This window comes from Cervus elaphus, chromosome 32, assembly GCF_910594005.1.
Source record: "Cervus elaphus chromosome 32, mCerEla1.1, whole genome shotgun sequence".
Taxonomy (NCBI): domain Eukaryota; kingdom Metazoa; phylum Chordata; class Mammalia; order Artiodactyla; family Cervidae; genus Cervus; species Cervus elaphus.
Genome location: NC_057846.1, coordinates 8278416 through 8305044, shown reverse-complemented (window position 1 = coordinate 8305044; position 26629 = coordinate 8278416). Strand labels below are relative to the sequence as shown.

General features: G+C 42.3%; 1 protein-coding gene and 1 pseudogene across 1 annotated transcript in view; one reads left to right on the top strand and one right to left on the bottom strand.

The window, feature by feature from the left end:
• Positions 1–26629, top strand: part of LOC122687730 (opioid-binding protein/cell adhesion molecule-like) — a gene marked incomplete at its 5' end in the record, with an annotated part of 98826 nt that overhangs the window by 20304 nt on the left and 51893 nt on the right. The window lies entirely within an intron of this gene.
• LOC122688025 overlaps positions 1–26629 on the bottom strand; it is a 58760-nt pseudogene that overhangs the window by 5435 nt on the left and 26696 nt on the right.

Genomic DNA, 26629 nt, shown 5'->3' with positions numbered 1-26629 from the left:
ATACCTGCACTGACAGCAATTGTATATGATGTCTCATCTTGATCTGATGACATCTAACAACCCTAAAATGGACTGATGTAACTATGGATATAATGTGACTTTTAATTTTGATTATGTTTTAACTTGGTTTAATGGGTATTTTGCCTTACATCTGTAACTGTAAAATGGGGTTTGTTTCTAACCATCTGTAAGCTTCTAAGTTACAAATGGTTGTCCAGGCTCCTACAAGTGCTGCAGCCTCCTCCAACTATTACTCAGGGCTGCTGGAGCAGAGACCCTCAATATGACAGTTAGGAGAATATATTGCCTCAACAACTTAGGGACAATGCCCCTCAAGAGCAGGACGTAGTTATGGAATGAAAACGATGGCCCTTTCCCTTGGCAACATGATCCTCCTTAAAGAAATGGGGGGAATGAGAAAGTCAATTCCTAGGTAGGTTGATAAGACGACCAGGGTCCCCGAGGAGGAGAAAGGAGTCCAGAGCCCTTAAGAAGGAGAAAGGGATCTGAGGCTCCCAAGGAGAAAATGACAAACGGTCTTTTCTACATTGCTTTGTCTTAGTGAATATAACAATGCATCTTGCTTGAGGACATGTTTCTCCTTAACAAGAACCTTCTCACTGATCTTGTCATCTTAAAATGTATATTATGGGAGTGGGTCTGGTCAGATCTTTCTATTGTTCATTCTAATCTTGTTCATTTAAGATATATTTTGTGAGAGTGGGTCTGAGAAAAGTATATAAGGCCTTGATAAGACTAGCTAGGGGGGCACTTTGCCTCCCCTTCTGATGTCTATGTCAGAAGTTTTCTCTGTCCCTTTTTATACTTTAACAAAGCTCTGCTACACAGAAGCTCTTGAGTGATCAAGCCTAGTCCCTGGTGGAGAAGAAGCTAAATATTCTTCTTTGGAGATCACGAATCCAACATCATTCACCATAAGCTGTCATACAATTAGCCTGTTCTTGTTTTTTTCCTATTCTAAATCACACTGAAATGAACATCCTTATTCTATTTTGTGAGCGCCTGTCCAATAATTGGGACGAATTCCCAGAAGTGGAGTTGGCAGGTCAGATTCCACTTTAAATGTTTAAGTCTTTTGATTTGTTGCAAAGTTATATTTTAAACGTGTACCAATTTACAAATTTCCCTCAGCAGAATGTGTGTTTATTTGCATACAACCTGCCCCAAACCTTCAGTCTTGCTGTAATATTCATTAATCTAATAAAAAGACAAGGTGTCTCACTTTTTGTTTAATTTGCATCCCTTGATTAATGGAAAGATCAAATGTTTCTTTCTTATATTTTCAATAACTAGTGTTTTGGATGCTGTGTGTGTTTGTGCATGGGTGTGTGTGTGTGTGTGAACTACTTGTTCATGTCCCTGGTCTGTGTTTTCCATTTGGGGTACTAGATTTTTCCAACTCTTAAAAGCACATAAGACAGAGGATGAGATGGTTGGACGCCATCACCGACTGAATGGACATGAGTTTGGGTAAATTCTGGGAGTGGGTGATGACAGGGAGGCCTGGCGTGCTGCAGTCCATGGGGTCACAAAGAGTTGGACACGACTGAGAGACTGAACTGAACTGAACGGAACTGAAAGGCACATAATTCCATTTGATTTTCTTTTTCTCCTGATTCCTCATTTTGGATCTGTAGAGTCACCTATATATAACTATTTTGCCTAATCTAACACAATACCCTTCCTTTCCCCACCCCACACCCCCACATACACAGTGTGCAGCCTCATGCTTTGTTTTACTCACCTAGAATAAGAAATGGTGAATTTGCAACTATGATCACAAGTGGCACTCCAATGTACAACATCAGGCCAAAGCAACTCACCACTGCCAAGGCAGCAGAAATGACTCCAAAGGCTGTGGCCCACATTTTGTTTCATATACAGTCACACCTGTAAATTTGGAGGGAAAAGTCATGGAACTTGTGGTGGTAGCTTCCATACTGAAATTCCAGCAATTCATAACTTTCTTGACTTGAACACCTTTTCAGAGGCCTCTTGCAGAATATTTCCCATAGCTGCCTGCTGGAGAACTTTAATTTCCAGGCACTGACCCAGACCAACTGAACAGAAGATGGGGAGGCGGGAGGCGTGGACAGAAAAGTTGGGAATCTGTGCTGTTACCAAACTATACTGGTTGGTTCTTATGCAGTGAGCCAAACATGAATCCACCAACTGGACTTCTCAAAACCACAAAGATATACTAAAGCATTGCAAAGAGCTAATTCCACTCTGATCTTCAAAGGAGCGTGAATGGAAGTAAGCAGTATGAAAGTGCCCATGGCTAGGTATCTTCTCACCCACTTATGAGTCCAGTTAGCCATAAACACAATCCTAAATATCTCCTGTATGTCAAAGCTGGTTTAATATATACTGTGGCTAACAAAAAGAATGAAAGCCTTCTTCTAAAAGATTTCTGTGGGTCTCCTCTGCTAGAGATGTGTGTTCTAGAAGAGAGGCTGTGTGTGTGTGTGTGCTCAGTAGATTCAGTCATGTCCGACTGTTTGTGACCCTGTGGACCCTAGCCCACTAGGCTCCTCTGTCCATGGGAATCTCCAGGCACAATTAGTGGGGTAGGTTTCCATGCCCTCCCTCTAGGGTATATTCCCCACCCAGGGATCAAACCTGCATCTCCTGCGTCTCCTGCATTGCAGGTGGATTCTTTACCACTGAGCCACCGGGGAAGCCCCAGAAAGGTGACTACCAATTATGGGAAAAAAAAAAAAAAAGTAACATGTACTCCATTTTGAATAACACCTTATGCCTGTTTCTTGGTTGGACCAACAAAAATGGGAATATATACACAGCATTTTAAAAAGACTGGATTTAATACTTTAACTCCCCAACAAGCACAACTTTCCATCTTAAAATATTGACAACAACCTCTAGGTTTCTGTTTTACTTCACTGCTAACTTCTTCAAAACAAATGACTGATAACTGCCTCTAGAAACTTTTAGTAGAAGAGCGAAACTAAGTTTGGTTTGAAGACTAGCAATGTCAACTATGGAAGTGGAGCTACTGATTCCCAAAGAGCAAGAATATAACTAAGACCTTGTTCGTGCAAGGCCACATTAAAATAACTAAATTTTCCTCTTATTAAAACAGCTATGTGTGTCTGTATTTCACTTTTTCTCAATCTGGTGTTATCAGTTAAACTCAGGTCCTCAAATCAACACACACACACACACACACACACACACACACACACACACACAGTATTTTATTTTGATTACAGAAAAGAAATTTTATTACAACCAGTACTTTCTTAAAGCAACAACCTTGGTTTACAGGAGTTTAAGATAAAAGTACCACAGATGAACCTTGAAATCAGAAAGATTAACAGGATAGAAGCTACATATAACATTTTTATCTCTATTCCCTCTTTCAGGTTTCTGGATTGTTGCTATAAATTTTTCAGAGGATGGGGGGAGTGAAGTATATTGTTGGCTAGAGGGATTATTTGACTTCGACTAGTTGCTGTGTTGACTCTCTAAATGACCTTTATTTTAATGTTCAATAGGCAATGGAAGGGAAGACGTGTATATAGAACACTAGTGAAAACAATTGCAGATTTCCTAGTCCCTAGGAAGGACTTTGGTTAAGCAGTTTATCAGAATGACTTAGGAGAATCTTAGAACTTTAGATTCATGTAATCCTGGAACATAGCTCTGCAGACTCTGATCTACAGTTTGTAGAGAAGTTGCAGAATCCATGTGTCTAAAAATTTGTACATGTGATTCCACTGCTCAGGCGGACTTGGGCATCACTGGCAGCAAAATGACCAATCAAAACAGCTCACTAGAAAAACAGAAACTACACATTGAAGAAAGCATAAATCAGGAGTTCCCTGGTAGTCCAGTGGTTAGGACTCCTTGGTGCTTTCACTGCTGGGGCCTGGGTTTGCCCCCAAAAAAGGCATCAATGGATGAAATGAAGGATAATAAGCTATAATATATACATAATATAAACACCCAAACAATAGAAGGAAGTCCTTCCTTGTCAGCAATTATTTTAAATCTAAACAGATTAAACTTTCCAATCAAAAGGCAGATACTGTCCGAATGGGTAAAACAGCATGATTCAACTATATGCTATTTACAAGAGATTCCCTTTAGATCCAAAGACTTAAATAGATTGATAGATAAGAGGAATGAAATAAATACTCCCCATGAATACTAACCAGAAGAGGCTAGGAGTGCCTATACTGATAACAGAAAACAAAGACTATTTGAAAAAAACTGAAAGGAAGGGAACACTTCTAACTCTTTTGATGAGGCCCTGTTACACTGATACCAATTCGGACTAAGATATCACAAGGAAGCTACAGATAATACTTCTTATAAATATGGATACAAACATCCTCAACAAAATTCGAGCAAACACAATTCAATAAGCATATTAAAAGGAGTATACATCATGACCATGTGGGATTTACCCAGGAATGGAAGAGTGGTTCAACATGAGAGTATCAATGTAATACAGCACACTTTCAGAACAAAGGATAAAAAACCATATGAATCTCTCAAAAGGTACAGAAAAGGCTCTTGACAAAACTCAATGTCTTTTCATGATAAAAACTCTCAAAAACAAGGAATGGAGGGAAAGTTCCTCAAAATTATAAAGGCAATTATGAAAACTGCACAGCTAGCATTATACTCAATGGTGAGGAAAAGAAATCTTTCCCTCTAAGATCAGGAACAAGATAAAGATGCCCACTTTCATCAGTGATATTCAAAGATGTACTAGAAGTGCTAATCAGATAGGATGTTGAAATTAAAGAAATTCAAACTGGAAAGCAAGAATTTTAACTATATCTGTTTACAGATTATGTGATCATATGTATGAAAACTCCAGTGAATCCAAAGGAAGCTACTCAAGTTAGTAAACAAATTCAGTAAAGCTGCAACATACAAGATCAACACACAGGATTCAGTTGTTTCTATCCATGTGCAAAGAACGATCCCAAAAAGAAATGAAGAACGTGATTTCCTTTAGTGTTTAAAATAATGAAGTACTTAAGAACACAGTTAACCAAAGAAGTGAAAGTCTGGTACATGGAAAACTACCAAACATTGGTGAAAGAAACTAAAGAAGACCTAAATTAACGGAAAGACTTTCACAGTCCATGGGGAGGAAGACTTAATATTGTCAAAAATGACAACCTCGCCTAAGGTGATCTACACATTAATCACAATCTCTACCAAAATTTCAACAGCTTTTTTTTTTTCAGAAATGTATAGGTCAACATTCAGATTCATATGGAATTAAAGGAGCCCTGGATATTCCAGAATAACCTTAAAAAGAAAAAAGAAATGGACAACTGAGATTTCCAGATTTCAAAAATGTAACAAAGCTACAGTATTTAAAACAGAGTGGTTCTAGTATATGGACGGACATATAGACCAATGGAGTAGAACTGAGCCTCTAGAAATAAATCCATATATCTACAGCCCATTGATTTTTGACAAGGATGCCAAATCCAATCAACTGGGAAAGAGCAGTCTCTTCAACAAATGGCACTTGGATGACTGGATTTCCACATGTACAAGAATGAACTTGGACCCCTACTTCACATCATATACAACTATGATTAAAAATCGCAACCACCTAAATATTGCAGCTAAAACCATAAAACTCTTGAAGGAAACAAAATAAATGCACACAACCTGACTTGTTGATGGAAGCTTAGATATAACACCAAAAACACAAGTAAAAAAAAAAAAAACAAATAAAAATAAGTTGAATTTCATCTTAATTAAAATCTTTGTACATTAAAGGGCATTATCAAGAAAGGAAAGAGATAATCTCCAGAGTGAGAGAAAATATTTGCAAATTATATAACTTGATAAGGATTTAATATCACGACATCTACTCATCAACAGAAATCAACAAAAAAGGGACAAACAACTTCACTAAACATGAACAAAGGTGGGAATTCCCTGGTAGTCCAGTGGCCTTTCACTGCCAAGGGCCTGGGCCCAAGTTCAACCATTGGTCAGGGAAATAAGATTCTGCGAGCCTTGGGGCACAGCCAAAAACAGGGCAAAGGACTTGAATAGACAGTTCTCCATGGAGGATATGTGTGTAACCCCAGTCACTCAGCTCTCTGATTCCTTGTGACCCCTAGCCACCAAGCTCTTCTGTTCATGAAACTTTTCAGGCAAGAATACTGAAGTGGGTTACTATTTCCTTCTCCAGTGGATCTTTCAAACACTGGGATCGAAACCAAGTCACTTGCATCTCCTGCACTGGCAAGCAGACTCTCTACCTCTGGGGCACCTGGGGAGCCCCAAAGAAGATACACAAATAACCAATACAAACATTAAAAAGATAATCATGGGTAGAATGTGGAGAAATTGGAAAACTTACACATTGCTGGTGGGATATAGTATGGTGTAGCCTCTGTGAAAAATAGTTTGATGCGTCTTCAAAAAGCTAACCAGTGGATTATCATACAACCCACTAATTCCACTCCTAGGTATTTACTGCAAAGAACTGAAAATGGCCTTAAACAGAAATTAGGACACTACGCTTCACTGCAGCATTATTCACTATAGCCAAAATGTAGAATAAGAAAGCCTTCCTCACCGAACAATGCAAAGAGATAGTGGAAAACAATAGAATGGGAAAGACTACAGATCTCTTCAAGAAAATGAGAGATACCAAGGGAAGATTTCATGCAAAGGTAGGCTCAATAAAGGACAGAAACGGTATGGACCTGATAGAAGCAGAAGATATTAAGAAAAGGTGGCAAGAATACACAGAAGAATTATACAAAAGTATCTTAATGACCCAGATAACCACGATGGTGTGTTCATTCACCTAGAGCCAGACATCCTGGAGTCCAAAGTCAAGTGGGCCTTAGAAAGCATCACTACAAACAAAGCCAGTGGAGGTGGTAGGATTTCAGCTGAGCTATTTCAAATCCTAAAAGTGAATACTACCAGATTTTAATATTATGTTTTCATGCATTTCCAATATTTTTTGCTTTATATATCTCATGAATGAGGTTTAAAAATAATTAAAGCTTCCCTATGAGTTGTTCCCTTTATATAAGTGACCCTTTTTCAGAATTTAATGTTTTTAATCTTGCATTCAACAGTATCTGACATTAATATTATATTTATTACTTTGATTTTTAATACTAAAAGTCATTTGCTCATCTTTAGAAGAAACACTTGTATTATTCTGATTAGGTATATCTTTTATAAACAGAACTGAAATGTATTGTGCTTTCTTCTTTTTTTTAATCCACTCTGAGCCTTTCTTCTTAATAGGGAGTTTAACCTACTTGCAGGTATTATTAGAACTGATGTGTTTTTCCTTGTCATCTTTTTGTTTTCTGCTTTTGTTCTATCTAGTAGTCTCTATGTTTTATACTTTGTGCTCTTTGAAATACATTTTCCCCCTTTTATCCTCTATAGTTTTTGTGAAATGAATATTTCATGCTTCTATTCATCCTGGTGCTTACATGTAGGTTTCCCAGAAGTGTTTTTAACCTATGTGACTAATTATTCAGGCCAAGCAAAATGCATTCTCCCGTGCTCCTATTTGAGACAAGAATTGAAGGGCCCCACCCCCCACCACCCCCCTCACCCCACCCACCGCCCCCCCCGCCGCCAACCTCATCCTGCCTCAACACTCTGAGGCTTTATCAAAGTCACATTTTGAACTTATAATCCAGGACTATGTATATTGTGACATTTGTACTTTCAGTTAGCTTAATTGTCTGATTTATTGCAATTCTGCAGCCTCATCTCTTTAAAATCCAGTTCTCACTACTCCTTTCATGAGTCTCTTGTAGGTACCATTTGTCAATCTGTCCCATTGTTTCCTCTCAAAGTGGTTTAGAATATGTTTTAACAAAGCACACCAAAAAGACGTGTGAATGCTGTCTTTTCCGATTGTTGATATATTTCTTCTTTCATGTGATAAATATTTACTGAAAATCTGTTTTGCAACAGCAGCTGCGGTAGGTGCTGGAAACACAGTAATAAGCATACGCAGCATCCTTCAAGGAGCAGATACCTAGGAAGACCTTTTTATTGCCACCAAGTGTGATTTGGCATCTTTCCTGAGTATGAAGCCCAAAGGTCACCATCTTTATCCTCAAAATTCCTGTATTACTGTCTCCTTAGATCAATATTTGGCATTTGGAAGGCAAAACACTGAGGCCTTTTCCAAGTCTTGGAATTTTATGACTAATTCATTTGCTACTTCGAGGTATGAATACATTGCTGTCTTTATCTTTGGGTTTAAACCTCTTTCCTGAGATGTGGACATGGGTCTTGTGCTCAATTCCTCCTCTTCTGTGAAAAGTGAGAGGGTTAGTCACTCGGTCGTGCCCAGCTCTTTGCAACCCCATGGACGGTAGGTAGCCCTCCAGGCTCTCCATCCGTGGAATTCTCCAGGTGAGAATACTGGAGTGGGTTGTCATTTCCTGGGTCAGGGGATCTTCTCAACCCGGGGATTGAACCGGGGTCTCCTGCAGTGCAGGTAGATTCTTTACCATCTGAGCCAGCAGGGAAGCCTGGGGCTCCCTTTATCAGGCACAAGGAACTGAGTATTTACCGAAAGCTCGATTGTTGGTTCTGTGCAGTTTGTTCTGAGGACACTAATTATACCCAAGTTGACTCTCTACTCCCTTTCTTCACATCCATTATCTTTTTTTTGGTTCCCTCTTTCTTATTAAATTCTTCTATTTGCCTTTTTCTATATATCCTGGGAGAGCTTCTCAGCTTTGGACTTTATATCATTGATTTGGTTTTCTGAAATTTCACATCTCGTGTGTTCTAAGCCCAGTGTAGATTTTAAATTTCATTGTTGTTTTAAGCCCCCTTGCTCATTTTCCTTATCTGCCTTCTTGGACTTCTGAATTCATCTTGTTAACTCTCCTTCTCAGACCTTATGGCATTATTGTTCAGCTTTCCTCCGTAAGTCCTTTTATGAGGCCATCTTTTGAGGTTGCTAGACAGTTTTTTAAAATCTTTTTAAATTTTGTTTTGATTTTTATAAAATATACATAGCATAAATCTTATATTTTAGTCATTTTAAGTGTATACTTCATTAGCATTAAGTGTATACACAATGTTGTACAATGGAAGCAATTTTTAAAGTACTCCCTTCCTAAAATTCTTGTGTCTTTCTTTTCTGCAACATTCTTTCAGTATGTACTCTCCAAAAATGGTACAATCTTCCACTGGGGGACACTGAATAAAGGGTACATAGGAAAAGGCAACCCATTCCGGTATCCTTGCCTGGAAAATTCCATGGACAGAGGAGGCTGGCGGGCTACGACAGTCCATCGGGTTGCAAGGAGTTGGACAGGACTGAACACACATGCATACATCCATACCTAGAGGAAGAAAAATGGTACAATCTTGTGGTAAGCGGACACCTCCTTGCCCTGACCCTCTGCCTCTGGATATATTTCTTCTTTCATGTGATAAATATTTACTGAAAATCTGTTTTGCAACAGCAGCTGTGGTAGGTGCTGGAAACACAGTAATAAGCATACGCAGCATCCTTCAAGGAGCAGACATCTAGGAAGACCTTTTAGTTGCCACCAAGTGTGATTTGGCATCTTTCCTGAGTATGAAGCCCAAAGGTCACCATCTTTATCCTCAAAAGTCCTGTATTACTGTCTCCTTAGTGTTTGGATGCACTTTTAGTTCTATTCCTGAAATACATATGGCGGTGTCAAGCTCTTGGTTCATTTCCCAGCAGTTCACTGGCTTCTCCCTGTTACCTGTCTGCTTTATTGAAATGGTGCTTTTTTCATCGTCCTCTGGAATTTCTGATATGCAGTCATGATGGGCGAAGTTGCATAAATGAGGGTCCAGGAACAGGTGTCTGCTTATAGGCTTTGAAGCTGCGCTGGTATTGCAAGTCCATTGTGCTCTCTGAGATAATCTATTATGGTAGCTAGCCTCCTAGAGGCCCCGGTGCTCTCCGTCTAATGTTCAGGTCCACATTGCAGGAGCACTGGCTTTGTGGCCGCAGCATACTCCTGAGAGGCAGCGTGTGGTCCACAAGGCTGAGTCATACAGACACCTTTGCTCTGTCTCGCCTCGCTCTTGGACAGCTGATTCTGAGGGAACGCAGGCGGCCGTAACCCGAGGTCGCGCGGTCAGGTCCTGCCTCATCAAGTACTGACTTGCCAGGCACATAACCGAGTCACCTTGGGAGTGGATCCTCCTGCCCCAATCAAGCCTGCAGGTGATGCCTCAAGGGATGCCCTGACATCAGCCTCATGAAAAACACTGAGTGGGAACCACCTAGTTAAGCGACTGTTAGATTCCTGACTTAGAAAAATGGTGTGAGATTATAAATATTTACTGTGTTAAGCCACTGAGTTTTAAGGTAACTTGTTACTAAGCAGTAGATAACTAACGAGTGCATCCTTTCACTTAGCCATATTAGTAATGGCTGTTCAGTCCTCCCTTGGTTGAAGCCTTGTTATCTAAGGAGACAGATAGTAAAGGTGATGTATACTTTTTTTCTTTCCTCCTTTGTTATCTTGTTTCATAAGGATAAGTTTTGTCATGATTGGAAAATATCTCTATTTATTCAATCCAGCTCAATTTGCCTTATAAGAAGCATCAATTTCTAGTTAATTTTAGGAAATAGATTGTTCTTCAATCTTAGTTTTCCTAAAAATATATCATTACTTTTTTCTAAACTTTTATAATTTATTTTAGTAACAAGTGAAGAGAGATGCATTTGAGTCTTCTACTTTGGTACATTATTTTTCTAAATTAAAAACAAAGACAGTTTTGAACCAGATATCTCTCCTTGTCCTTAACAAGGGTACATAAAAGATACCTTTTCATCTTTAGCATGCTTGGTTGCTAAAAAAAAAATATCCAACACATCTGTATATCCTTCAATTTTTCAAGTAAAGTATGGATTACCTTTGCTGACTAAGATAGAAAATCTTATCAGTTTTAAGTAAAGATGGTTTTTGTCTTATTCTTTATGTAGTTTTTAAATTCATTTTCCTGTCTCATTGCATTGGTTAGAATTTTTTTGACAGTTTTAACAGGAATCCCGTGTCTGTCTACTGCTTTCATGCAATCGCCTCTAGGTTTTTCCAATAAGTATGATACTCCTCTCAATTTGCAGAGAGAGCTCAGTTATTAAAAGATCATATACAAATGTACAGTTTTTATTTATTATTTCAAGAATTTCTATAACTTCACACATAATATTGGCACACCTTTTATTCTTGGACTTAATTTCAGGACATTTTATCTGTTGAATGCATTGTTTGATTTTATTTGCTAATAAATTTGTGCTCTTATAATTAAAGCATTGTATGCAGTAGTGGAGGCAGTGAAATGCACATTTCCTGATGATGCATAGATGATCAATGCATCCTAGCAGGAGAAGTAATGGTAATTACTACCACCATGAATGCTTCGGATTATAGTTTTTCAAGTACTACAGTGGTTCAACGCACTAATAATAACACAGAGAAGAACCTTTGAGGTAGGGTAGCAATTTTCCTGCCACCAGGCTTATTCCCCAAAGTTGCAATTAAATGTCATCTGCAAATGGAGGTACAAACATTACTTTTTATAGCTCAGGTTCTTTACCTCGTCTCTGTAATCCAGCCTTTTTCATTAGTGCTGAGATCCCAATTCTGGCTGCGCAGAGTAGGAGAAAGATCCCAAGGTGATTCTATGTACCAACTAGATCTTGAATAAGCCATTACAACTTCTGAGCCCTCTAGTTCTCATCTGTACAATGGAGCCAATCAACCAGCCCCCTCCATTCCTTAGAACCATTGCTATGAGGGTCAGATATGACCTGACCTCTGAACCAGAGTCCACTCCACACAGGTACAAATGGGTCATCATCGCCAGCAGCAGCACCAGTGGGGTTGTATTAAGCTATGGCTCCTCACTCCCTACATAAAGCCAGATCCTTTTGCTTTCCTCTGTTATTACAGGCGTCATGAAGCATAGGCTTATGTTTCTTCTGGTTTCTGTGCTACTTAATTACCCTTCCTCATCTCCCAGCCATTTTTACATTTAAATAAAACTCTCATTTCACTTAACAATGAAAGGCTTAAAAATTTGCATATTAAGTGTGAGTCAGTGGCATGGATATCTAATTAAAACCTGTGTGGGTTTATTTTTTCTTTTTTTTCCTTCTTTCCCCTTTTCATTTTTCTCCCCTGAGCTGCTGACATTACTGTCACTGTGTTCAGTGTCCCCATTCTGTCAGCCCTCTGTGTTCTGAGGAGAGCAACCACGAGGGTATTAGGGAGAGATGGAACTTACAGAAGCCAGAGGAGGCTGGGGCAGGAGGGAAAAGGGACCCAACACAGAGGCAGAAGATGCAGACACAGGGGGCTTGTGATGCAGAAACCCTGCAGAAGAAGAGGCACAGAGGGAGTGGCAGGATGAGGCAACTGGATTTTAAAGAGGGCAGGGTGAGGAAGGGAGTGGCTGAAAAATGGAAATTTACCAAAAAGAAGGGAAAGTGTAAGAATAGAAAGACAACATGATGGGTGGAGAGGAGCCTATGGCCGATGGAGATAGAGTAAGTGATTCAAAGCAGTTCAAACAACTGGGTATCGGCCAGGAAATGCAGGAGGTCATGGTAACAGATCGCTGGCCTAGTTCCACAAAGAATGTCTGTCTTATATCACCACAGAGTGGTTATAATAAAAAGGCAAATCTGTTGGGTCTGGTTTAAGTACTGTCCTCTCCTCTGTGATCTCATTTAACAATCCACATCCCTTCTCCTAGATTTTCTTTGTTTTCCTTCCCTACAGTCTAAAGGACTCGGAAATAGATTTCTTGGAATCATTTGTGCATCTTTAGGATATAACCAAATAAGAAATGAGCGTCTTCTCCCTCCTAACCCCTCAATACGAAGACCAGGCAAGCATATTTCACAAGGGGGAGTTTGTTAAAGGCATGCACGCAGTAGATGCCTTTGCCCACTCTGTTCATATAAATGGATGGCCTCTTTCTAGAAGCACGGTGTTTACGGGGGAACTCAGCATGGATAAAGGTGCATGTGAAAAGCATGGCTCATGGTAGGAGCCAGTGCAATCATGTGACACTGAGATCATTTCTGCCGGAGTCAATCACACCCTCCCCCTGGGCACACGACATTGCCCAGTTGCTTGGGCAGATATGGACTAAAAGATCCTGGGGATTGGGCTGAACTTAGACCATTTGACAGGTGATAGTCCCTACAGGGAGAGGCAAGGAAGACTTTATGTTGCTGAAGCACAGGCTGCCACACTGTGGCCCCAGGAATTAAAATCCAGTTGATAAAGAAAACCACATGGAACTCTGCATAGGGTCATGTGGCAACCTGGATGGGAGGAGAGTTTGAGGAAGCAAGGATACATGTGTGTGTGTGGCTGAGTCCCTTGGCTATGCACCTGAAACTATCACAAATGCCAGCTATATTTCAGTATAAAATTAAAAGTTTAAATCAAAATCAATTAATACATAAAAGAAAAACTGTCATGGCAGTCTGAATGCACGTTGGAAAAGGATTTCCAGGCAGAGTATTGTAGAAAAGATTGCGTGTGTTTAGTACAAAAAGTAGAGATAATGTGGGCCCTATGAGTGCAGTGGGCCAACCTCCTGACAGATCAGGGAGAAACCACTCTTTTTGTGGGTTAGTAGCCAATTTTTACAGCCTCAGACAAAACTCCTGCTGGAAGGCTGGCATTAGGTGATCAGTTAGGGTTCTATAGGGTGAGTACTAGCATGGGAATTTTGCACAGTAAGGAGTCAGGAAGCCTGCTGGTGATGACTGGGGGGCTTTTGGCAATGGTTACTAAGGGACTTAGTCAGCTTCAGAGGTGACCTTGGCCCTGGGCTCTGCTTCTGTGACCTTGGCACAAGGGCCCACACTTGTGACCTTCGGCAGGGTTCCACATCAATCTACAGTTTGTGAAGGGACTGGGCAGCTAGACTAAAGGCACGTGTGGTCAACGTCTTCGAAGGCCTTTGGCCCCATTGTTGGTTTGGGAAGCAGCTCTCTGGACTTGTGTCTAAGGGAGGGTCACCTCTCCTCCTGATGTTGTGTTTTCCAAATTGCTCGATCATGAGAATTTTTCAGACTCTTGTCCAATTACCCATGACCAGCCACATCCCAGGCCTATCAAAGCAGATTTTGCAGGAGATGGTGCTCAAGAGTATGCATTTAAAACACAATCAGGCAAGATTGCAAATACCAGCTTTTGGAGGAGTTGGACAGTCTCAGGTGGGGGGTGAGGTGGGGGTGTCATAAGACCAAATCAGGATTCTCCCTTGCAGATGGTGTCTAATAAGGAAACAATTTCCCTAAACTCCCAAACCACCTTGACTTTCCCGTTTAGTTACTGGAGCATCAGCATCGTGACTTGATCTTGATGTGATGTGTGAGGTAATTAAGGGACTCCAGATCTGCATCTCACTGCTTAATACCTTCATCCCCGATGCTTTCCAAATGTGGCTTTAAGACAAGACAGGATCAATAGACTTGCGCTTTGGCTCTTCCTTCCAGGGTGGCTCAGAAGAATCCGCCGGCTATGTGAGAGATCTGGGTTCGATCTCTGGGTTGGGGAGATCCCTGGGAGAAGAGAATGGATACCCACTCCAGTATTCTGGCCTGGAGAATTACATGGACAGAGGAGCCTGGTGGGCTACAGTCCATGGGGTGGCCAAGAGTTAGAAACAACTGAACGACTTTCACTTTCACTTTTGGCTCTTTTGATCCCTTCATCTAAGATCCTGTTTTATTCTTTCTATTCCACTTCCCAGGAAGTAGAATACTGTCTGTGAATGCTGATTTAGGGTTTTAATAGGACTGCTACCCATTGACAGAGTGTACCTTGATGCTAACTGCCCACAGTTAAAACAAAAGGTAACACGAATTCAGCTCACCCTGCATGCCAGCCTATCCTTGAGAATACCAGCCCACTTTATCCTCAGGACAACTCTATAGCATAGTTATTGTCTGGGTCCAGTGCTTCAGTTAAGGATGCTAAGGTAGCAACAGTTGAATCGGGGCCCCAGATCACCTGGGAAGTGAGTGGCCTGACAGGATTCAGACCGAACCAAGAATTCAAGGTCCAGGTTTTGTTTTTTATTTTATTTATTTATTTTTGGCCGTCCTGGGTCTTCGCTGCAGTGCAAGGGCTTCACGCTGTGCTGGTTTCGCTTGTTGCAAAGCACAGGCTCTAGGTGTGTGGGCTTCAGTAGTTGTGGCTCTTGGGCTTAGTTGGCCCTTGGTGCATGGGATCTTCTGGGACTAGGAATAGAACCCGTGTCCTCTACATTAGCAGGCAGATTCTTAACCACTGGGCCACCAGAGAGATTCCAAGCTCCAGTGTGAACTTTTAAACCTGGACTGATTCTGCCTCACCTGATGTTCCCCATCCCTGTGTTCAGCTCACCTGTGTGAGATGACTGGTTTCCAGCTTGAGTTGGTTCATCCCTCCCTGGACAACACGTGGACTTTTATTCTTGGGAGTGGTCACCATATTGCACCAGGCTTAAGGATGGCTATGGCATGGTACCTAGGCAATATGCTCCCAGACAAGCCCTCCATCTCAGCTTCCTCAAGGGAGCCAGGATTCCCACCTTCAGCAGCAATGACTTGTCCTCATCCCCTCACACCTGGGCACAACCCATCCCCACTGCTGGCCCATGCCAGCCTCCTCTAGATCTGCTCCTTGTCCTTCCCTTTCCTGACCCTTCTGTTCTAAGTCCCCAGCTGAGCTTCAAGAGCTACTGCCCCAATGAAGGAAGCCGACTCTGGAATTCTGGAAGCATGGCTTTTGCTAAAGACGCCAGAGGGACTACAATGGTATCTCCATCAGAATTGTCCTCACATTTGAATTCAAATTTGTTTGTGTAGCACGTACCCATCTCTGCTGGCTTTCATTTTTTTCTAAGATTTGAAACAACTAAATTTTCTCAAAATGTGAATTTCCATCCCTTTTCAAATCTGGAGAGTGTCGCGTTACCAATAAAATAATGCCCTGCATCTTGGTACTACATCATTTTAAAACATCAGGACCCTCTTCAGATTCCCTCCCAAAGTACTGAAAATGAAAATTCAAACCTCCTATTTGGAACATGAATACAGCCAAGTAATCTGGACAAGTGCAGTGTCCTTAGACATTGTTGTCAGACTCTCTATTGGGTAAAAATCATCTAATCCTTCTGTCTTAAACTGAATAGACAAATTGTGAACCTGAAGCTGTGTGGCAAAAATCCATGTCCGGATTGGTGGTTCTTTGAACACAATGAATGCACGGTGAGAGTCCATTTATGATGAGATGGAAAAATACAGACACCTATGGATATAACCAGGGCTGTGACATTCAAGAGAAGGAATCTAAGCTGATGGCGGTTGTTCTTGATGTCTAGGATTTCAGTTATATTGTTTACTCCGTGTACAGAATCTGCTAGTTTATTTCTCCTTGAACCTCTATGCAATGTAAAGTTAGTTTAAGACATTGTCGAAGTAATGCTGTCAATTTTTTTCTTTTGATTTGAAATGGAATTGTTGAAATAAAAAATATTTTTTCTATCCCTGAGGTAGGCAACTGTGCACACTTCTAGTGGCTTCTTACCTCAGTGCTGGGAGAGGGCCACTACCCTTCCAGCCACCATGCCGGGGGGACAAAGAGGAAGGATATTTTCCCCTGGGGATCTTGTCATTTCATTCAAGGGAAAGCGCCTCCCTGGCCCACTGGCCAGTGTTTGCTTTCCTGGCGCAAGTTTTGTAAGGAGGGATTTAATTGCAGGGTAAGGAAGCCCACACACAGCCTCATTGCTAAGCTTCCACAGAACCAAGGTATCCTCGATATCTGCACATAGTAACCACTGAGGGAATGGTGGATAACTTGTTATCATTAGGGAAGGCTCTGTGAGGTACTGTCTAATCTAGCCAGAGATCTTCTCTTTGCTTTTTCCTGTAGCAAATACTTTAATTTCCTATCCTCACCTGAGACATCATGGTAACATTGTATGACTTTATACTGAGACTTTCTTGGTCTTAGAAATGTAGAGCTTTAAACCACATTCTTGGTTTTACTTGGTTTCCTAAATTAACCAATCCTGAATGTAGCAAAGCCCACAGTTCTTTACCTGATGTTATCTTCATGATACCGAACTCATCCTTAAGTGATGTAAGACTCTGTTAGAATCTGATCTGGGCAGTACTTGGCCCACGTTGACAAGAGACAATCTCTAATTGGTCAGATTCAGAGTTTTCACAGCCAAACTTCTGTGTCTCCACTGACTTGCTGCATATCTCGAGAGGAAAATGGGGGTCTCGGGAGGAGCCAAATTATTTCCCAATAAGAAGAATCAGAAAGAATTTTCATAAAATAAAAATACATACTTACCACCATTTGGATACTTCTCAGAAGTATTGCTGTAAATAAAAACTCATTTAGAGATGATGTGCCCTGCCTGTGGTGCTCGGAAATGCTTCCAGAATTGATTATAGTAAACCTTCTCCTGCAGCCCTTCCACGTCTCTTGGTTCCCTTGCCCTCACACAGCCTGGAGGGGAGAGGAGGCCAGCCTCCTCTTCATCCACACAGAAGCCCTGCAAGGCCCTGCCTCAGGGCTCGGACAGGGAGGGGCACTCAGGCACATCTCAATTAAAAAGACATTCTTCCTCAGGAACTGGACTGTCTTCAAGTCTTCCTGGCTCTGCCTTTTGTGACTGTCACAGCTTGCTTGCTCAGTCACTCAGTCGTGTCTGACTCTTTTTGACTCCATGGACTGTAGCCTACCAGGCTCCTGTCCACGGTATTTCTCAGGCAAGAATATAAGAGCAGGTTGCCATTTTTTCTCCAGGGGCTCTTCCCAACCCAAGGATAGAACCCATATCTCCTGTGTCTACTGCACTGGCAGATGGATTCTTTACCACTGAGCCGCCTGGGAAGCCCACCCAGCACAAAACTTGAGACTCAACAAAAGGAGATACGGATGGTGTCACTCAGCTTAAGTGATTTCTTACAACACTTACTTCCAACCAGTGTATCTAATATCATCCCATATACGCCATTGCAGATCTCATAATGCCTTGTGAGTATATCCTTGCAAAGTGTGAGTGTGTGAGACACAACTCCCCCTGAGCCATCCAGAAGGGGGTTGATAAACATAAGCTAGTTAGATGCACTCTTAGATTAAAGCTTCATGTATGTGGGTTGGATTTCTGAGCAAATATCTGTATTCTGATTCCTTGCACAGCCTACCCACAGCTGTTTCAACGTCTTCCTCTCAATCCCTGGAGTATGTTTTGCACGTGTCTTTTAAAACATTCATATTCTCTTTGATGTTGTCATCACCTTGAGACTGCCATCCACATCAATGTTATTGCCCCCGTCACTCTGCCGCATTGAGGGCCCCTAAAAGTCAGAGGCCGGTCCTAATGGATGTATGCTCAGTTCAGGTTTGCTGAGAAAAGGTGAACAGAATGGAAAATACGGATGAAACTGAGTGGATTGGAATCGACTAAATGCAAATTGCTTATCCGGATAAGCTACAAAGGAGACCCCAGGGAGGTGGCAGTGGTGTAGGACAGCAGAGAAGCACTTTCTATGAGAAAACAACCCGAAAAAAGGTGCCCACAATCACTGAGCCTGAGAGAGGAAATTCTTTTCGGTAGAAATGTGTCCCCTGTAGAGTCTGAGTTCCGTCCTCACAGCATGGATTATCTGAAATTGAGCCTAAGCCAATTAAGAGCTTCCTCTTGTTTCTCCTAAAGGAAAATACCCAAGGCTCTTAGAAAGCTTGGGGTGTCGTGTTCTGTCCCCATGGGTCACCTCAGGATCTTGTGCTTGTCTAGCAAAAGAGGGAGGCTCTTTTCTGCAACAAATGCTTTTGTAAAAAACTCGATGGTTTGGTCTTTGGCTGGGACCCTTGCATAGAATGGCCACATCGATAACAATGGATCTAAATTCCTTACCAGAAAAAGCAAAGATCTCTTCTAAAATGGAAATGCTAGTGTTTGTCTTCCCCTCTGCTGACTGAAGGCTAGAGCTGTTGAGCTTTTTTTCTCCTCTTCATGAGGAACCAGCTTCTTCGAGAATTATTAGGGTTTCACTGACATCGATCCAGAAGGAGAGAGGAAGGGAAAGAACATGGGAAGTGAGGGGAGAAAAAAGTCTGTTTTTCTTCTGCTGTCAAAAAGAGAAGAAAAAGAAATACACTAAAATCGGTTTTAACTGGAAGTCACTCTGTGTAAAGAAACAAAGTTTATTTCATACTCCTGCGATGTGAATGCTACTGAACGCAGGAGAAAAAAATATCTATTTTAAAGACATAATTGTTGCAGTTTTACTGTAAGTAGCAGCTCATGGGCCTGTGCAGAATTTGTGCCTGGATGGAAAGACAGACACAGCATGCATCAACTCAGTTTCCTTCTCATGTCCACAGAGCTCTGAATGAGAGCATCTTCTTGGATCTGAAAGACAGCTGGCAACAGGTACCAGCACTTCGAAGGTCCAAGGTGGCCATAGTGAGCAATGGAAGTGAAGCGGATGGCAAGTCAGGACAGGATGCCTGGCCAGCATCCCAAAGCCTCACTAGGCTAGGAGGACTCCTACGGGGAGCACAGCTGGCGGCAGCTGGGACCCGCTCGCAGGAGGCTGAAGCTGAGGTTGCCAGCGCTTCCACAACCAGCTGAAACTGTTTTGCACCCAGAAAAACAAAACAGATGAGAAAAGAGGCTCACAGGAGCCAGGCGGGAACATCATCCCACTATTTGTGAAGCGCGGGATAAACAAGTGCCTGTGTCTTGCATTCCAAGCCCTTTGGATCAGGGTAAAATTGATTCCAAGAAAGCAAACGATGTATTATTAATGTTAGTGTTTCTTTTAAAGATTTGCTACCGGCCGGCATTGCAACAGAAAGGGAAAGCCTCTTCTACATTGGCAATTCTTTTTCTTCAGTTATCTCTCAGTGGGATACTGTGTGCATCTTTTCTCCCCTTTTACTTTTTTGGGGTTTTTTTTGAACAAAGAAATGGAAAACCAGGAAGGAGAGGGAAAAGGTAGCAGCAAGGCAGACAGGGGGAGGGACAGGAAAATGTGGAAGCTGTAGAGGGACATGGACCCAGGAGCAGGAGGTGAAAGGAGAAGGCATTTGGCTTTGAAAATTAGAGAGAGGGGAAAGTAACAGGAGGAGGCGTTGCAATGCTTCTAGAATACTGATCTCACGCCCAGGACAGTCAGTGTAGACGTCTCATCACCTTCGAGGAGACATGAACATTTCCTCATGTCTGACCATAGGGAAGAGCCTCATCTCCGTGGTGGTCTGGGTGGGGAGAGAGATTGGCTCCCTTGTCTCAGCTCTGTCTTGTGCCCATCCTACCAGAGGGCAGGTCCTGCCATCTGCCGTCACCCCCATGGTTCCACAGAAAGTGTCATTCCCAGCATGGTCCAGCGTCGTATCTGCCCAGGTTCATACAAGACCCCACAACCAGAGTCATGATGGCCTCAGAGGGAAAGATGGTCATCCAAACTTGACAGCTTAGCGTTTGTTCTCAAGTAAGGTCCTGAGAACAGGATGTCCCATTCTTTCCTGGATTACATGTAATCGGTCCATCATCCAGCTATTTCTTGAGCAGCTAGGAACAGGGAGTGCCTGTTCCTGTCTGCCAAGTACAACGCCAGTCCCAGAGAGCATCCTTCATCCCTTCATTCAGTACCACTACTAAGCAACAGCTGTGTGCCAGGGACTGTTCTGGGCACTGGAGATAGATCAACACAAAGCAAAGTCCCTACCTTCAATTCTACCCTGGAAGCACTCAAGAGACAATAGAGTGGAATAAACATACCAACATGGGAAGGACTCTTCAAGCAGAGCAGTCATCTCAGTGAGAAGGCTGAGCTAAAGTGCAGATTACAAGATGGGAATGCATGTTACTGTCTATTCAGATAAGAAGCATGGCCATTCCTTGTGACGAGCCCGGCCACCCCTTAATGTCTCTGATCCTGAGTGTTCTTGGGTATAAAGTCATGCTATGCTAAGTCACTTCAGTCATGTCCAACTCCGTGGGACCCCATGGACTGTAGCCCTCCAGGCTCCTCTGTCCATGGGATTCTACAGGCAGGAATACTGGAGTGGGTTGCCATTTTCTTCTCCAGGGGGATTTTCCTGACCCAGGGATCAAATCCACATCTCTTAAGTCTCCTGCATTGGCAGGCAGGATCTTTACCACTAGTGCCATGCTGAACTGGGAGATTTCTGAGATCTCTTCCAACTCAGAAACATTTCTATGTCTCTATCACGCGAGCTCATGGGATCAGGGAATGTCTCCTGGAAGGAATCAACACAAAACTGGGTCCTGAGGGAAAAGTTGAGGAAGCCAAGAAGAGGGGAAGGGAGTCTGTATGGGGAGGCATTATGAGAAAAGGAAGAATGAGCAGGTGGGTGCGGGAAAGCCCTTTGGAGACTGGAGCCACATCTGCAATCTCAGCTGCCTAGGACCTTGTGGTCCAGGGCCTGATGGCCTATTGGTTCTGGAGGAAGGCTTGTTCAGTGGCTACAGGAACAAGGGGATGAAGGGAAGGGGGTGCCCTGTGGTGTATGGGAGGCGGCAGCAGGTCATGACCTCAGGTCCGGCAGCACTTCATCACGGAGGACCTGCGGGTCATGGGCGATTGTGCCGTGGGGCCTCCTAGGAGTGCCGTGAAATCGGCCATCGGAGCCAGACTTCAGGAGATCCCCACGGTGGGACTCGTCTCTAAGACTGAGCAGCCGTCTCTCGATGACCCAAGACCGCCTGCTTTCCTCTGTGTAGCAACTGTTACTCATTTCATGGTGAAACATCCCCAGTGGAGACAAGAGAGCCCAGCTGTGTTTGGGTTTCACAGGCTGTCTCAAGATTCCTCTCAGATGTTTTGGTTTATGGCAAAGTTGAAAATACAGCATTATCATGATCGTTATTGCCGTTTTCACTTTTTCAACTCCCACTAATGATTAATGTTTACTGAGTACCCATCGTGTGCAGTGGGATTCAATAAGCATTGAATTAGACTTGGCCTCTGTCCAGTGGGCTTGTGGTAAATAACAGAAATACAAACAAGTTGTCGCCCGAATTGCAAGCTTCCTTTTTTTCACAGGCTCCCCTTGGTTAAACTTCACTAAACTAAAACCAAGAAATCTGACTTCAAGCTTGCCATTACTGTTTTATACCAGTATTTCCCAAAATATGTTTTGTGGGAAGAATACTGATAGATGATACATATATTTAAGAAAAGATACCCTGACAAATTTGCAAGCAATGGTTTGAACAGAAGTAAATATGTTCACTACTGCAGGATTTTTGCTGAGATTTTTAATAGGCTAATGTGCCTTGTAAGCACCAAGGAAGATAAATAATATATAGAATTTTTTAAACTTATTTTGGCATGGAATCATTCTCTAATAGACTATAAAAATGCAGTTTTGAAACTCTGTCCTAAAATTCAGGATCATTTTTTTTAACCAGTGAATTTTATATCTAAGGCCTCTTTGCTGTTCTCTCAATTCACCAAAACCTTGGTAACACATCCTTATAACTGTTGAGGAAGGACTGTGGATAAGCAGTTGGTTCAGGAAGCCCTTCCTATAATTTTACTTTGGGGTTTAGCTTTGGGGTTACCCAGGCAAGGATATAATATTAATACTAGAGGACAGTGTCTTCCATTGCCAGATAAGGATTTGAGGAGCATGCTTTTATTAGTATTAAAAAGAATTGCAGGGACTTCTCTGGCAGTCCAGTGATTAAGACTTCATCTTCCAAGGTAGGGGGTATGGGTTCAATTCCTGGTTGAGGAGCTAGAACCCACATGCATTGCAATCAAAAAAACAAAACCTAAAACAGAAGTAATATTGTAACAAATTCAATAAAGACTTTAAAAATGGTCCACATAAAAAATAAAAATAAAAAACAGTGGGCATCCTTGACACACAGTGCAGTGGCTAAAATAAATAAGATGACAATACCAAGTGTTGGTGAGAATGCAGAGCAATTGGAACCTTGTTTGCTGAGTCATTGCTAGGAGTGTCAAATAGGGAAAATGCTTTGAATAACTGGGGTTTCGTATGAAGTTCAATACTATACTATGACAGAGCAGTTTCACTCCTAGGTATTCATTCAAGAAGGCTGAGTAAAAATGTCCCCAAAAAGACTTAAACAGGGATATTTTATTTATTATATCCATAAATGGAAGGAGAGTAAATATTCATCAAGAAAAAAATTAAGCTAAGCAAAAGTAGTCATGTATGGATATGAGAGGTGGACCATAAAGAAGGCTGAGTGCTGAAGAATTGATGCTTTTGAACTGTGGTGTTGGAGAAGACTCTTGAGAATCCCTTGGACTGCAAGGAGATCAGACCAGTCCTAAAAATCCGTCCTGAGTATTCACTGGAAGGACTGATGCTGAAGCTCCAATACTTTGGCCACCTGATGCAAGGAGCCGACTCATTGGAAAAGACTGTGATGCTGGGAAAGATTGAGGGAAGGAGGAGAAGGGGGTGACAGAAGATGAGATGGTTGTATGGCATCACCAACTCAATGGGCATGAGCTTGAGCAAGCTCTGAGGGATGGTGGAGAACAGGGAAGCCTGGTGTGCTGCAGTCCATGGGGTCACACAGAATACGACATGACTGAGCAACTGAACAACAATGCAAAATAAGCTGTACGAGAAAACTGGATACCATTTAATCCCATTAATTTTAAAGTTTTCAGTCTACACAAATTCATAGTTGGGGTTAGTCGCTCAGTCGTGTCTGAGTCTTTGTGATCCCATGGGCTGTAGCCTGCCAGGTTCTTCCCTCTATGGAATTCTCCAGGCAAGAATACTGGAGCAGATAGCCATCCCCTTCTCCAGGAGATCTTTCTAACCCAGAAGTTGAATCCAAGTCTCCTGCATTGCAGTCAGATTCTTTACAGTCCGAGTCACCAGGAAGCCCTAAACAAATTCATAGTGACAGAAATCAAGTCAGTGGTCACCTTGGGTTAAGGCGTGGGTCTAAAAGCAGGGAGAAATTGACTAGAGGGGCCCTGGAGGAATATCTGGGGTGAAGGGAACAGGCTGTTTCTTGACTGGCGTGGTAGTTACATGACTGCTTACAGTTGTCAAAACTCCTCAAACAAAACACTTAAAATCTGTGCATTTGATTGTATGTAAATTAAATCTCAGTACAAACATGGAAACAAAGTAATTGGCACTCTTTCCTCACATGGCAGCTTTGTGAGTTCTGTCAGCACACCCCAGTCATGAAGTCCCACGAGCATTTGCCCATGGAAGGACAGAAGATGCAAGGTGACCCATCTGTCCTGTCACAGGGGGCAGTGTTCATTCCAATCTTTCAGAATGAAAGTGGTCAATCCCCAGATACTTAGAGGTGGATCAACTTGGAGAACTCTCGTGAAGGGCCATGAGTTAAGTTCAGTCGCTCAGTTGTGTCCAATTATTTGAGACCCCTTGAACTGCAGCACGCGCCAGGCTTCCCTATCCATCACCAACTCCCAGAGCTTGCTCAAACTCATGTCCATCGAGTTGGTGATGCCATCCAACCATCTCATCCTCTGTCATCCCCTTCTCCTCCTGCCCTCAATCTTTCACAGCATCAGGGTCTTTTTCAAAGAGTCAGTTCTTCGCATCAGGTGACCAAAGAACTGGAGTTGCAGCTTTAGCATCAGTCCTTCCAATGAATATTCAGGGCTGATTTCCTTTAGGATTGATTGGTTGGATCTTCTTGCGGAGTCTTCTCCAACACCAAAGTTCAAAAGCGTCAATTCTTCAGCACTGGAAACCAGTTTCATGTATGTGTTTTCCGTGTGCTCCTACATATCTCCCTGTGAAAGAACATGTTTCTGATACCTGGGTAGCTGATGAGTTGCCCTTTAGTTTTTTAAATTAAGTTTATCACTGACTCTTGTGCACATGTACAGGGTCAGTCACTTCAGTCATGTCCAGCTCTTTGCAATCCTGTGGACTATAGCCCACCAGGCTCCTCTTTCCATGGAATTCTCCAGGCAAGAGTACTGGAGTGGGTTGCCATACACTTACTTCTCCAGGTGATCTTTCAGACTCAGGAACACTGACTCTTGTTGAAAGTGGAAGTGAAAGTTGGTCATGTCTGATGCTTTGTGACCCCATGGACTATGCAGTCCATGGAATTCTCCAGGCCAGAATACTAGAGTGGGTAGCCTTACCCTTCTCCAGGAGATCTTCCCAACCCAGGGATCAAACCTAGGTCTCCCGCAATGCAGGTGGATTCTTTACCAGCTGAGCCTCCAGGAAAGACTGACTCTTGTTATTTAGCCCCAATTCTACTTTCTTTATTTCAGCATGGCATTTTGCTCATTCGTTGGTAGATGCTGGCCTTAGACACTTTTTTTAATGTTGTTTTTTAAAATAATTTTTTTCAATTGGAGGATAATTGCTTTACAATATTGTGTTGGTTTCTGCCATACATCAGCATGAATTGGCCATAGGTATACATGGTTCCCTCCTTCTTGAACCTCCCACGCCACCTCCACCCCATCCCAGCCCCCTAGGTTGTCACAGAGCACTAGATTTGAGCTCTCTGAGTCATACAACAATTTTCTACTGTCCAATTTTAAATACGATAGTGGATATGTTTCAATGCTACTCTCTCAATTCTTCCCACCCTCTCCTTCCCCTCCTCTGTCCACAAGTCTCTTCTCTATGTCTGCGTCTCCATTACTGCCCTGTGCATAGGTTCATCAGTACAATCTATCTAGATTCCACATGTATGTGTTAATATACGATATTTGTCTTTCTCTTTCTGACTTTCTTCCCTCTTAAAGGGTCCCCTCAGCATTAGGAGCAGCACCAATTCATCATAGAAATCAAGGACTAAACACAAGTAAAATTAATAGCTTTCCTGGGCTCTGCCAGTATCATTTTGATGAGAAAGGCAACAGTCATCAATTATATTATTTAACAAGTCATTAAACTGAGAAGAGAAGGATCAGCATAACCATAGTCCACTCATCAGTTTACAGCTGATGAATAATTATCCACTGGGTTTCTTAAAAACTTTATTCCCTCAGTGTTGCTCTTAGATTCTCAAGTTGGACCAACAAAGTCCTTGACCCAAATGAGTCTTTGGGGAACAAGTATCCAGGCAGAATTTGTGCATCTGCCCTGTCTCTCCATCCTTCCTCCCCCTGCCTCTTCCCTTCCTCATCTTTCTCTTCTTCCCACCATCACCTTGATCCACAAGTACCCTGCACGTACTAGGTCCCTGATCCTCAGTGCTGTGTATTCTTATTTGTGTGATTCCATTTAATCATTCCTTAACATACAGCTAGAAATGGCATTAGGAACCCATTTCACAGGTTGAAAGTTGAGAATTAGAAATTCCAGTAACTTATGGAAGAACACAGTTCAGACTTGGAAAGTGATGATGGCTCCTAGGTCTGCGTGACTCGCGCTGAAGTATTACCCGTGCGTGTGTCACGGCTCGTGCCTTGACCTTCACGTGTGTGTCGGCAGTGTTGCTTCTTTTAAATTGGGACATAGTAGCTTCACAGGGTTATGTAACTTTCTGCTCTACAGCAGTGAGTCAGCCGTATGGAATGCACATGCCCCTCCCTTTCGGATTT